Consider the following 14,143-nt stretch of genomic DNA (forward strand, 5'->3'; position numbering starts at 1 on the left):
CTGAAGTAGCATAAATGTTCTTGACAGAGATAAGATTGAGCTGCTAGCCCACTTCAGTATGGGCAGGATTCCAGTGAAGTTATTGCTACCAAAATCATAAATTTAGATATCCATGTAAGAAAAAAATGGTACCATTCCTAATTAACTGTCTTAATATGCATGAGAAAGTATGGCATTATTAAAAATAAATTAGAACGACAGGCAGAATGGAAGCACATTTACATGTACCTGGTGAATCTGCCATGATTTTCAGCCTACAGCATTTTGCTTCAGTGAAACCAAACTCTACTACCTATGCAGATATGGCTTTTGAGGGAAAAAAAGCCAAATACTTTAAATGTCCATGAGTTCTTTCACTTAGTGCACTAATGTTAAATAAGTTTAGTCAACTGACAGACGTCTTTTAAGAGAGTCAAGGTATTCCTAAAATGAATTGCCATGTTCTGAAAGTAATAACAATTAGATAACCTTGGCCAGATTAGTCTAAAATGGTGGTTTTGTCCAATGTTGTTCTGCAGATGACAAAGCAAATCAGTGGTAGGTGACATGCAGTCCTGACATTAACAGCAGCTCTCTGTCAGAAATTATCCTAGGGTTAATTCCTCCGACCAAAAAAAATACTGTTGCAATTGTACAATAGGCCAAACTGCCACATCTGCTACTCTCCCATGAGTCCGCTACAAATACAGATGCCATGAAAGAACACATTTTTAGTATGGATACGATCATTGCTTTATTGTATTTCTGATGGTGACTGGCGCTGGAATAGCAAATGCTTACGTTGACAACTCATTTTACAATTAAAATAAACATCACTGAGTGGGGGAAATACAATCAATTTTCAATTTCAGAAAAAAAGAAAATCAAAATGTAAAATAAAAACTGAATTATTTTTGCTCATCTTTGTAATACTTTTCTTCCCACATAATAGAACTTCACTTGAACACAGAAGAAACAAGTTTTATTTCTTAGTCCGCTTTTCCATAGAAGTTACATAACAATAGTGTGTGAAAAAATAACACAATTATAAACTCTGGTTACATCTTCAATTTTCATTTGAAAATTCACAACTTTGCTTCTTCATTTTAAAAAGTAACATTCACATTTTATTTTTTAAATTCTAACTGTTATATTTATCATAGAAATTATGTTTTTTTTCTGTTATCATCCACTGCAGTAACCTACATCAGTTTTTTACCTTTCTTCTTTATCAGTGTCATCTAATGCCTTTACTTCTAAATGGACATATTGCTAAAGATTTTAAGGAATAAACATTGGTTCAGGTCTGTACCGTTGCTCAAAAATGTTCTAGGATGCCACAATATTTAACGGTTAGCATTCCCCTTTGTTAGGTTTCATTTATATCTTTCTTCTAGTATTAATTTTTGGAGGATTTTGTTTTTGTTCTATTCTCTCACCATTTAGGTCACCAATAATTATGCAAAGGAATTCTAATGAGATATATGTGCTGCGTGATGGAGAGCAGGTTATTGTTAACTCTGCATGTTTTTTTAAATAAATGAATGAGAGATCTTCCATTCAATTTTTTTTCTTATTCTCCTTTGTTTAAAAACAAAACTACTGTAAGATCATACCATGCCAAGAATACAAAACAACCAAATTCCATCATTTTCCAAATGCATGTATTGGATAATAACATAAGATAAGGATACAAAGAGAAGCTCAAAAGGGAAGGCAAAGAATTTGGGAGGGATAACAGTTAACCACCTAAACAATGCTGATAATTATTGTATCACCTTCTTACATTTAAAAGCCTCCACTAATTAGTTCATTTTTAGTTATTCAATTTACCTTATTCAGGATCTTTGGGAAGTTGAGACACACCCCATCATGCAACAGACCCAATGCACGAAACCAGTCTCAGAATGCTTGTTCATTACAGTATACACCCGCACTTTCACCAAGAAAGAAATGCAGATTGAGAAAAGAAACACTATTTTCATTCTGACAGATGCCAGCAAACCATTTAGATCTCATTAACTAACCACGTAAACTCTAAACACTCATTCTGAGACTTTAGTGAGTTAACGCTTCTAAAAGAATGTTTAGAAGTTGAAAAGAGTCTGTCACAGAGCAAGTTTTTCTGTTTTAATAAAACATTTAAATAGGTACAAAGACTATATTTGAGTCCTACATAAGAATACTGAATGCAATGGGCCTAACTCTTATGTAGAACAATCAGAAAAGAAAAAAAATTGAGGTTGTACTTTTTACTGGACCAATCAGCATGTTGCAAACAAAAATATGCTTTAGATGATGGACACCTGTAGTCCAAAAGGTAGACAGATTGATTTTCTTTATGACTTAGTAATGCACTAAAATTATCACCCTGTTTTCCTATTATTATTATTATAATTATTTTTGTTCTGTTATTTTCTGATTCTTTGGCATAGGACCAGCATAGTCTTCAACTTTTTTTTTTCTTAAAATTTAGGGTTAAGTTTAAAAAGCCGGACTTGGCATATTTCAAGACACTGGCCAAACTAAATGTAGCAACGTTTTTTTTCCCAAGCTTTGTAACCTATATTACTTTCAACTGATTGTAGTTGTAAGTCTTTTATGCAACTTTTTTCATAAGTACTGGACTGTAACACTCTGTTCTCTTCCTTTTGTGTGACTAATGCTGTAAAAAAAATTTTTGACCAAGTGTCAACTTTTTCTGTAGTGGTGTGTAACCATGATTTTGGGAAATGTGTACCATCTCCCAGAAAATAGCTTCCTTCCCACAAGTATATTTTCCCAAACCAGATATTGCATGCTTCTGTACAGTATATTCCACCATTGAAAGAAATAAACATAAGTAAATCTATAACTAACAGAGGAAGGCATAAATAAGAAACGTATTTAACCAAACTATAAGGCCAGCTATTAAAATAATAAGCATAACACATATGCCAATTACTGAATAACTCTTTTCCATCTCATTGTAAAAGAAATCAAGTAAGTAATTAGATACATAGGTATTTTTTTGAGTTTGCCACATTACTCCTTTCGTCTGAGTGCATCACTCCAATTAATTTTATGTAGTGACTATTTTGCTTCTTCATCAATCCAACTTGTTTTACATAGTGACTATTTTGCTTCTTCATCAATCCAGCTAGTTTTACATAGTGACTATTTTTGCTTCTGTGTAGACTGTTGTTAATCATCTGTGGTTTATGCATGTGTGTTACTTCCCATCATCTGTGTACAGGTGCATTTGTTTATATAGGGTTAACACAACTTGAAGTTGTGTATGAAGGATTTATGAGTACTTGCATCCATATGCAAGCAGTGCATCAAGTAGTGTTTTCAATCATGTGAAATCAGGGTAATGTTCCTGTTGCTTGCACTTGGCTATTATTTCTCAGTCACAGATTAGCACTTGCCAAATAAGGTTGTGATGCTATATGCTGCTTCTCCACGATGATCTCTCTTTTTTTATGAGTGCATTCATTTCAGCTTCTTTAGATTGGTTTTATAAATGTGCATCCACATTTATCTCCTTAATCTCATCTTATCCCTTCTAGTTGCTTAGTCTTTACCACTTCTTCAGTCTTCCAGAATACCTTAGACATCTCATCTAATCATTATTTTCAATCAACCACTGCTTTCTTTACAAAGTTGTATACATTGTTAAACAAATATAGATAGACCTGATGACACTGTATCCTGTACGTCTGAAGTATAGTACCATCCATACTTAAAGTTTCGTTGTAATTAACATGGCTTATGTTGATACTATTTTCGATTGCTGCTTTGCTGTTCCTCTCCTTCGCTGCCATTTTACTTGTACTCTCCTGGGCTAATGCTAAAAATGGTCAGTTTGGAATGCTGCACTACATTTTTAACAACAAAGAATAAAGTAATGTCACATCCTGAAGTTTTGTTTTTCTGGTCCCTGTTGTGTACTTTCTGCCGTTGAATGTAGAATTAGTAAAACTTACATATGTTGTACTTTACTATTCCCCAATGCTGTGCTTTATACAGATGAATGAAAACAGCTTTCAACCTTACAAAGATCATCATCAAGGACAGTCAAGGTATCCCATGGTACTGTAGCATCCTCATGCAAACACTTCACCAGATAATATATGTAGTCAAGTAAAAAGAGACATGCTTATTGCCTACAAATGGCTACCCTTCCTCATTGTGACATAGCAGACAGTACTGTTATTAAATCAGGAGCACAGTGCCATTTGTTACCTTCTTGTTATCATCCGCTTTTTCACAGCAGCATTTTTACAGCTAAATTAATAGAGAATCCAGATGCACCAGTTGTCTACAGTACTGTAACGACCACATGCTAACAATGCACTGAATATTATATGCAATAATGTTAAATAAAAGTGTAATATCCCTCTTGCCTGCATTTGGATATTACTTCTCACAATGGAGTGACATGTTTCAGTATTTGTAATTCTCTAGATTATTTTTCATTCATTTTGTTGAATAACAAGTGCATTAAATGTGTAGAATTAATACAGCTCCCTTATGCTATGCTGTCCTCTGTCTCATTAAGTTAACACTAAATTATGTACTTTGCACAATTAATACAGACTTTATATGTTAAATTTGGGTATTCTGTGATTGGTTGAATTTGTACAGCCTACAGCTGCTAACCTGTTTGGTGCCTTAGAATTAATATGGAAGGAAAACTAATGTTACTCAGGTAGAGTTGAAGCATTTTGTTTTTGCATTTTACGGTCCTGCTAAAGCAACACAAAGCCTTTTGTAAGTATCCTGGGAAAGCAACATATAGCACTGTACTCCTAATTTGAAACAAAGGACAAAGATTGTTAGCAAGGGAAAAGCAGTACCAGTTTTGATTTCAGATTATTTCTGCAAGACATAACTTCTTATTGCAATTCACACCATTATTAAAATCAGTAATGCAGTGCTTGTATTGGTGGTACATTCTTTGATGTTGTTTTCATTTAGATTCTGCTTTGAGCTGATGGGTGATTTGCTTGCTTGACTTTAGAAATATCTCTCTGAAGCAGTCTCTTACACCATTTGCACATGCATACAGACCAATGTGAATTGGGAATATAACACAATTAATCCAGCAAACACTCACCAAGACATGTGGATACAAGACAAAGCAGAACAATATTAGTCAACTGAGTCTACTATCAGTTTGGTATGAACTCAAAATAATGATGCCATAGAAACAGATATATATGGCTAAGCAGAAAAGTAGAATAAAATAGAAAATCTTAATCCTTCTAAGGTACAGGTTCACCAAGAAACAATAAAGCTAAGTTTCTAATAATAAATCAGACCAAGGTAGTAAACAAACTGATCAGCAAAGGCAAAAAAGCAGTATTGCATTGCAATATTATGATAAAATACATTTCCTTGGTCTCTGGAGGCAATAGCCTATCCAATTTGTCCTGTTATGTCCATTTAACATTCTACATCGCCCTCTATCTCCACCTTCCATGTTATCCTTTTAAAATCTGTCTGTTGCCATCGTAAATATCCCTGAAGATTTTCTCCATCACCCATTCTTATAGCCGACTCATTGAGTCTGCAACCTACTGCGAGAAAAAAAGTACTTTTGAGTATCCTAATAATGTTGTGAATGTATCCTGTTATTCAATATGTGCATTTTGTGTTCAGAATAACCACTTCACATATGCCTAAAATATTTGTGTGTCCAAGCTGCAGGCCCATTGTCTCCTCTGGCTTCCAGTGAGCAGAACCCTAGCTTCACTAGCCTCTATTCATGTTCTTCCCACTCCTTTTCATGCAGTTTTGTGGAAGGTTTTCCTCTGGATTACATACAGCAGTCTGATGTAATTTTTCCAAATATGGCCCCTAGAATTGCATCAGTATTCAAAGTATGGCATAGCCTAGGCCTATGTATATCCAAGCATTACTTCCTTGCTTTTAAAGTTTCTACCATGAGGATATACTATACTCAGGCATTCTGTTTTGTACTGCTATTGTTCTATTATACTTCCCCCATTGGCCTAACTCAGGATTTATCAACATCCTCAGTTTTTCTTTCTTTTGAAGCCTAAATGCTGTATTTTGCAAGTGTTTCCATTGAACCTCAATGTCCATATGTTTTTTTTCATTTGTACAGCTTTTTCTAGATCTATATCTAAACTCTTTTGCCATCTTCCACAGCTACATCTGTCTCTTTGTCATCATCAAAGAGAAAATAATAGAGTGGAGAGGTCATTTCCACAATGTCAAGAAGGAAAGAATATCCATATCTGTAACTCTATATATACACCTGGGGTTCATCTGAAATTAATTCATTCTAGAGTAACACATTACCATCCTAATCAATTACAAATTAATAACAAAATCTGGCTTGGGAAGTATTGTCCAAATGTGTTATGTTATTTGCCCTGTACTCAAAAGGGTGAATAAATGCATAAAGAAGTTGTGAGCATACAAATTGTAAATGGAGATTTGCTTGTTCTCTTTGAACCTAAACAAATCATGGGTACTATCCAAAAAAAATCTGTGCTAGTCCACCAGAGTGTAACTGAGAATGAAACAGCAAAAATGCATGCTGAACTATGTGTACGCAAATAGATGAGTTTATTGCCTAAACATATATTAAGTACTTTAGCTCCAAAGAACATCATCAGAATATGTCATTATTTTCCATTAAAAGAAATTTAACAATAAAACCCAATCATATTATGAGTTACACACAATCACATATGATCAATGATATCAAACATATATCATGCTCTATGTTGCCATAAGAAATATATATATATAAATATAGAATATGTTTAGTATTAGAAACCTCCACAGGTATTTTTACAAAAATATTCAGATATGATGATATAATAATAATAATAATAATATCAAAGTTCCACATTTGAAAACATGAAGTTGAGCTTGCAATAAAGATAATAAGCCAAATGATCAAAAAGTACTGCTTTTCCAACCATGATGTTGGTTATTATCATTATAATTTAGCAGATCTGAGTTTAAGAACAATAGGAAAAGAAAAGTTATGACCTGGCTTAAGCATTGCATTCAATTTAAACTGCCAAATGAGCTCACAATATTCAAACTTATTCTCCCATACTCTGCCTCTAGGATCTGAATCGACTTTCTGGAGAATGAAGAATAAAAATCTCTTAAATTGATTTGCATACAAAGGTATGTTTATACAAAGAATTATTTACTCCTTCATTTTATAGCATGATGTCATAAATACATTTTAGCTGTCTTTCAGTTTCCCTACATAAAACATTTACATATCAAATGTCTAATAATAATTCATATGTAGATAGCTAGATAGATGGCTGACATTCATTTCATCACCGAATAACAGGAGGCTGGTGACCTGTACATTGCAACTATCTCAGACAGCCCATCAGCAGACGGCAAATGGGAAGCAGGACATGCCCCATCTTCAAAATCCATGCCAACTCTTGAAAGAGAATGTCAATGGGTTGCGTTTTGGTACTGCTGTTTTACTTTTTAACTTCATGTAAGTCAAAGACATGGACTTATAAACTATACATATGGGCATATATATATATATATATATATATATATATATATTATATATGTGTGTGTGTGTGTGTGTGTGTATATATATATATATATATATATATATATATATATATGTGTGTGTTTATATATATATATATATATATATATATATATATATATATTAATGTGTGTGTGTGTGTGTGTGTGTGTATATATATATATATATATATATATGTGTTTATATATATATATATATATATATATATATATATATATAGATATTAATGTGTGTGTGTGTGTGTGTGTACTGATGTATATCAGCAGGTATGTACAGATATACTTATTGATTTGTATACATAGACATAAATATAATATTTGCATGTGTGTGAGTGTATAGGTACAAGGCAGTTCATTGAATTGCCTTTTCATCGAATCACAAATGATTGAAAAAAATGATTGAAAATGTATTTCATTTTAATCACTGCTGGTTGAATCCCAGTTCATAGAAGAATGTAGAAAGCTGTAATCGTTCATTGCTGGCATGGTTTAGAATCTTTAGGATTGCAGGAATTACAAGGCAAATTAATTTAGCACAGTATTTGCAGATTGCTAATTTCCACCATTATGTTGTTCCTCATCTCTAGAAGTATGTGATTGTGTACTAGTAGTGAAGTGATTCACTGTGTATGGTGTTTTCCCTTTTCTCCATAGTTGTGCAGCCATGGAAATAGTATATTTTAATGAGGAACGTGGGGGGGGGGGGCTAGGGGGGGGGCAAGGAGGCCTGTGTCTTGCAAACAAAAAACAGATTTTTGGATTAGGATGTGCTGTATATGAAACTTTCTATGAAATGTGATTCAATGTTTCATATATTTGTAGTTGTGTGTTGTGTGTGTGTGTGTGTGTGTGTGTGTGTGTGTGTGTGTGTGTGTGTGTGTGTGTGTGTGTGTGTATGTGATTATATAAAATTATTTGGCATACAGATATACAGGGACTTAGTATGCAAATGTGTGTGTGCACATTCATGTGCATTTGTGACTGTGTGTGTGTGTGTGTGTGTGTGTGTGTGTGTGTGTGTGTGTGTGTGTGTGTGTGTGTGTGTGTGTGTGTGTGATTATATAAAATGCTTTGGCATACAGATATACAGGGACTTAGTATGCAAATGTGTGTGTGCACATTCATGTGCATTTGTGACTGTGTGTGTGTGTGTGTGTGTGTCTGTGTGTGTGTGTGTGTGTGTGTGTGTGTGTGTGTGTGTGTGTGTGTGTGTGTGTGTGTGTGTGTGTGTGTGCATATACAGACAAATAATATCCCTGAAGCAATCTTGTTAAGTACCAATGTAAAACTGTCATTTCATTATCTACCTCTGCAGCCTGTTTCAAACTATACTAGTAGTTAAGAGATATTTCACAGATTACTTTTTCTTAGCTAATTTCACTAAATATTTTATGTGAAATGTGGTTGCCAGACTGAGACTAAAAGAGCTATATTTGCTTTATAACATGAAATTTCAAATAATAATCACGGATGTGCAACTATTAGAAGTATTGCAGATTTTTGAACAAGTGTGCAGTAAACAGCATAAATACCAGAAACTGACAAAGTCATCCATTTTAAATTATCCATGACAAATAAATGAACATGGAGGTATAATTATCTGAAAAGTCAGTACTGCCATATATAGCAAATGACAAGTCATTGCAATGTATATAAACAAATTCAGTGAACGATTATTTCTACTAGCAGCAGTGAGAAAACTCAGTTCATAATAATAGAATTGCAGTAATGTTTACAACCCTTTTTACAGTCCTTGGGCATTTGTATATTGTTGCTGCCTTGTAACACACCAGCCATTAGTGGAGGTCAAATTGTGTGTCACAAGAAGGGATGAAAAACAATAGCTACACTATATCACATGCAAGTCCTCTAAGAGAAGTTGCAATGGGCTGTATTGGCAAAAGAAATGTTTGTTGTTGAATTACCATAACAAGAATATATTGAGCTATTCAACTTTAAACACAACAGCATCATCTGGGGTTATAGTATTTAGTCATACACAGAGATTTGTAAATCTGCATTACTAAATGGCATGTGAGAGATACCAAATGCCATGTGAGAGATGCCAAATGGCATGTGACAGATACTGATCATGAATGGTTATGCACTCTGTCTCATTTCTAGTTATTTTACTTCTGCCTTTTCTGTGTCAAGTACACTCCAGTTTCATGCTGCTACAGTTTATTGCATTGGTCCTTTACAATATTCATTTATCTAGACACTGCTCCCATGTTGTGCCTATAAAAAGCAGTTGAAGGTGTGTCTCTTTGGGTATCCTTAAAAAAACTCAGACACACGTCCTTCCTGTCATTTATAATATCATCTCACTGTACTGAAGAACCACACTGAAGCTGTCTATAGGTTCTTAGGTTTCTAAGCATATACTAGGCTGCCAGCTAAGGAGAACAATAGGAGCTTAACCATTGCAACTCCTACTGCTTGCTTTCCCTCTCTACCCCTAAACGTCTGAGGAGCTGGAACAGGGGGGTGAATTTTCAGGTCTGCCTTCACTCATCCAGGTTAGATTTAAAAAGAGTTAGGGAGCTGCCTTGATAGGAGATCCTATCCTGTAAACAATTTCTGTTAATATTACTATGGAGATTTAAATTTCTAAAAGAGGCATTAGTCGTGCTACCTGTTTAACAAATATGTAAAAAGTCAGGTAGGGCAGAATAATCTGCAGCCTTATGATGTAAGATGGGGTCACTAAACCGTGGTCTGTAGGAGTCAGAGTTGAGTGATGGGGTTTTTAGATATTCTGTATAGCTTAGGTAGCTTGTACCCAAGATTCTGTTGTTGAAGATGCATTGAATTTATTTTATAGTTCAAAATGCCTGGGTAGATGGACATTGAAGGGGGCATTGCATTCTATTACTGGTCTGGTAAGGGAGGAGTAGAGGGAGATAACTTCATTGGCTGTGAAGAATATATCTTTAGTTATTAATTGTATTACTTAGGAGAACTTCAGAATGATTGTTAGTAAGTAGGGATCAAAAGAGAGTTCCTTGTCTATGAATGTACTTAGATCACTTATGACAGCACCTATCTCGTAAATGATACCTCCCAAAAGTAGATACCTTCTTAAGAGATCTAAGTACAAGGAAGCATTTTTTGATCCCCACTTAATAATCCTTTGGAAATCCTTCTTTGTAGTACAAGTAATAACAGAAGGTATATTATCCAGGTACAGTGAAGTTATTTCGCTCTTTACACCTGCTTTATGACATCTGTAATAAAATATAATGCTCCCTTTGGTGAGCTTAAGACCATAGACCTGATACCAGAAGCTTATATGAATTAGACACTTTTAGATGATATGTTTGTCACCCAGTGAGTTGACAAAACTCTGAGTTTGTATGAATCAGCAAGCTTAGTCAACCACAGTTCCTTAATATCAGATTGGAAATCACTATACGGTATACACCAAGGAGGAGTACCTCCAAAACAAAACTCTGTGAGATGCCAATGGTGGCTTTCCTTTTAGTGGATAGTATGCCACCAACCCTGACTGTGTGGGTACCATCTAAGAACCATTTTTTTATGCAAATTACGTAATGGTTAATTTTCATTCGGATGATATTCTCAATAATGCTGGTGTGCATGATAGTGTTAAAGGCTTTGTAATGTAAAAATCTCAAAACCCAAAAAGAAACACAGTTCACCACACCATGGAAGAATATTTATTGTAGATACACTGATAATGCATTTTCATGTAATGTTTCATTATACATTGATGTTTTCCCTTGGCCCCAGGAGGCACCATCACCAGGAGCATCTTGGGAAAATTGCTGGGATTTTCTGAACTACTACTTACCTACCCTTTGGCTGCAGAAAAAAGCTCTTCTGATTGGTGATAAACTGAGCCCCTGTGTCAGACAATGTTTTGTTCTTCCATGGTGTGGTGAACTGTGTTTCTTTTTGGGTTTTGAGATTTTTACATTGTTCAGCACCAAGCCTAAATATTATTTTTTTGAGATGAAACTTCACTGATTGCCACACTACAGGGAGGGACAATCCCCAACACAAGTGGTTTATGCAGTCTTTCTCTGCTAAACTCATTCTGAGCTATTCTCTGTCCTTCTGGCATTGCAGGCTTTCACATCACCATGCGTTTGATATCCCACCTCACCCATAGATCTAAGTTACATTTAAAAATGGACAGGTATGAATTTTGTTTTATGTTGATCAGGAGTCTGTTTAATAGGAGCAGTATCCTCTGTGAGATATACCTGTCCCTCCAAACCATTCTGTTGATGCTGCAGAACTGATTTAGATCTCTATAGTGAGTTTATCTGATGCCATCTGACCTACTGATGTGCAGTAAATCCATCAGTAATGGGTCAGATGATGTCTTGTGCTCCAGATACAGGTCACCTCTTAGCAATTTGTAGGATACCAAGTATAGTGAAAGGGCTTTGAGTCAGTCCATGTAGAACATGTTGTTTAGGCATTTTATAATTTTAGTATGGTACCTCTGTGGGCATTACAGTTGTCCCATGTGTCTGGACATGCTAAAAGGGGCATTGTGTTCAGTGACAGGTCTAACTAGAGCTGAGTAAAGGGGAACAATGACATCCCTAGATCTGGAAACAATCCCCTATTTATAAGCAGTGCAATATAGAAGGACTTTCTTAGAACAATAGAAACATGTTGGTCAAAAGTTAGGTCACTATCCACATAAGTTCCCAAATGCCAAACTATTGGGCCAGCTCTTAGAGGTATATTGTCAATATGGTAGTTCCCTGGGGTAGATGACTTCTCAAAGGATACAATAATGCATTCTTTGGTATTTAGTTTCAGACCACTCTTTTGACACCACTTATTTATTTGAGACAGCATTTTCTCCAGGATGGCTAAGTCATTTGGGGATTCAATGACTGCTCCTAGCTTGCAGTCATCTGGAAACTTGGTCAGACAGAGCTCTTTAGTATTGGTTTTTACTTTAGAATACTAGATGCCAAACAGGAGAGGTCTCAGCACAGAGCCCTAGGGGACTTCACTGGTATCTGGCCTCTTTGTAGAGTAACTTCCCATCTTTTGATTATCTGCACCCTATATGTGAGCCAGTTTGCAATCCATCAGTTGACACAGGGGTTTATTCACAGTTTATTTAGCCATTACTATTATGCCTGAGTGTTGAATTGTGTCAAAAGCTTTGGACAGACCGAGGTATGTGGTGTATATAATTTTGCCTTCATCTGTTTATTCCCCTCAAAAAACTTATGAAAGCAAATTGAAAATCTTTAGCCCTTAGGCTATAAAGGTCTGGATCCCTTTTCAACTCCCTTAGATGCGATCTTGGATTTCTTAGTGGGTCTATTTCAGTAAAGACCAAATTACTCTACTAATGTTTAACTGGCAGCCATTTCTAATTTTCATGTTGATCATGAATATTTTTCTGTAGCTTCCTTGAGGTTGACTAAGGCATTGTTGAAAGGCATCTTATTCCTAAGGCTACAGTTGTGAGATTTGTTTTCTCCTTTGGATCTGACAATCTTGCTTCACTAGAGCCTGTATGAGCCTGTAGCCACAGTTGATTTTAAATTTCTACCTTGGAAGACTTTTTTTCTGGTTGTACCAATGCAGTTACTTCCATCAAATGAGTATTGGCACTTTAGGTTTTGTCATACAAATCTCCTTATCTAACATTTCATAAAGACAGAGTACCTTTATGGACTTATCCAAGCTTTTTACCTAAGGTGTCCTCTGAGTCTAACGAAAACTATTCTATTCATTTGCCAGTATTTTTCTGAAACTCGCTAAGAAAGGGGAGTACATTCTTCACTGTCTGGATCTGCACCAACAGTTAAAGTTTGAATTGCATAGAACACTAGGAAATCAAGATGCATGACCAACTGTTTGTCTTCTTTTCCAAAAAAAAAAAAAAAAACTGGGAGCGGGTATCTCTAAGGTGACTTTGCCCAGAAGGCTTACTGATTGTATCTCTCATGTGTAGAATATCAACGGGTTGCCCTTATCTAAATCGAAGGCTTACTCTGTGGTGCAGTATCACTCTCTGCAGCTTTCTTTAGTTGTACATCAATAGATGACATCTACTCAGCAGCTACTTGGCCCAATTGCTCCAACTTTGTTACACATTGCAAGCTTGATATCCAGTCAAAGTCAAGGGCACCATTTGTCACCGCAATCCTTAGAATTGTTATTCCATAGTAGCACCAAGATCAGCCTGGCTGCACACTGTTGAACAAGTTGAGGCAAACAAAAAAGAAAATGTTTTTTAGTCTTTGCTTATTTTTACTAATTATTGCTTATTCTAACCATTTGTAGCATTTTTATTGTCTGCTGCCTACTTTTACTGTATTGTATTGCTGTAAATTAATCGGCACTGTTGTACTAAAATTGTCTGCCTTTACAGGGCCTGTTAAATCACTTTTGTTACTGTCACACTGTTTGTAAAGCTTTGCTAGCTAGTTTCACTGTGTGAAAGGTATTAATTGGAAATGTTCTTCATTTGTTAAGCATCTATTTGTTTGTTCTGATTTCCTGCCAAGGAATGTATCATATAACTGATTTGTTTGCAGTTAAAATGAGTCTCTAGAGTCTCCTTGCTCCTTTATCTGTTTAAAAATTTCATTTAGTGTCTCACTGC

This window comes from Protopterus annectens, chromosome 13.part0 (assembly GCF_019279795.1).
Source record: "Protopterus annectens isolate FY-2018-M chromosome 13.part0, PAN1.0, whole genome shotgun sequence".
NCBI classification, from domain to species: domain Eukaryota; kingdom Metazoa; phylum Chordata; order Ceratodontiformes; family Protopteridae; genus Protopterus; species Protopterus annectens.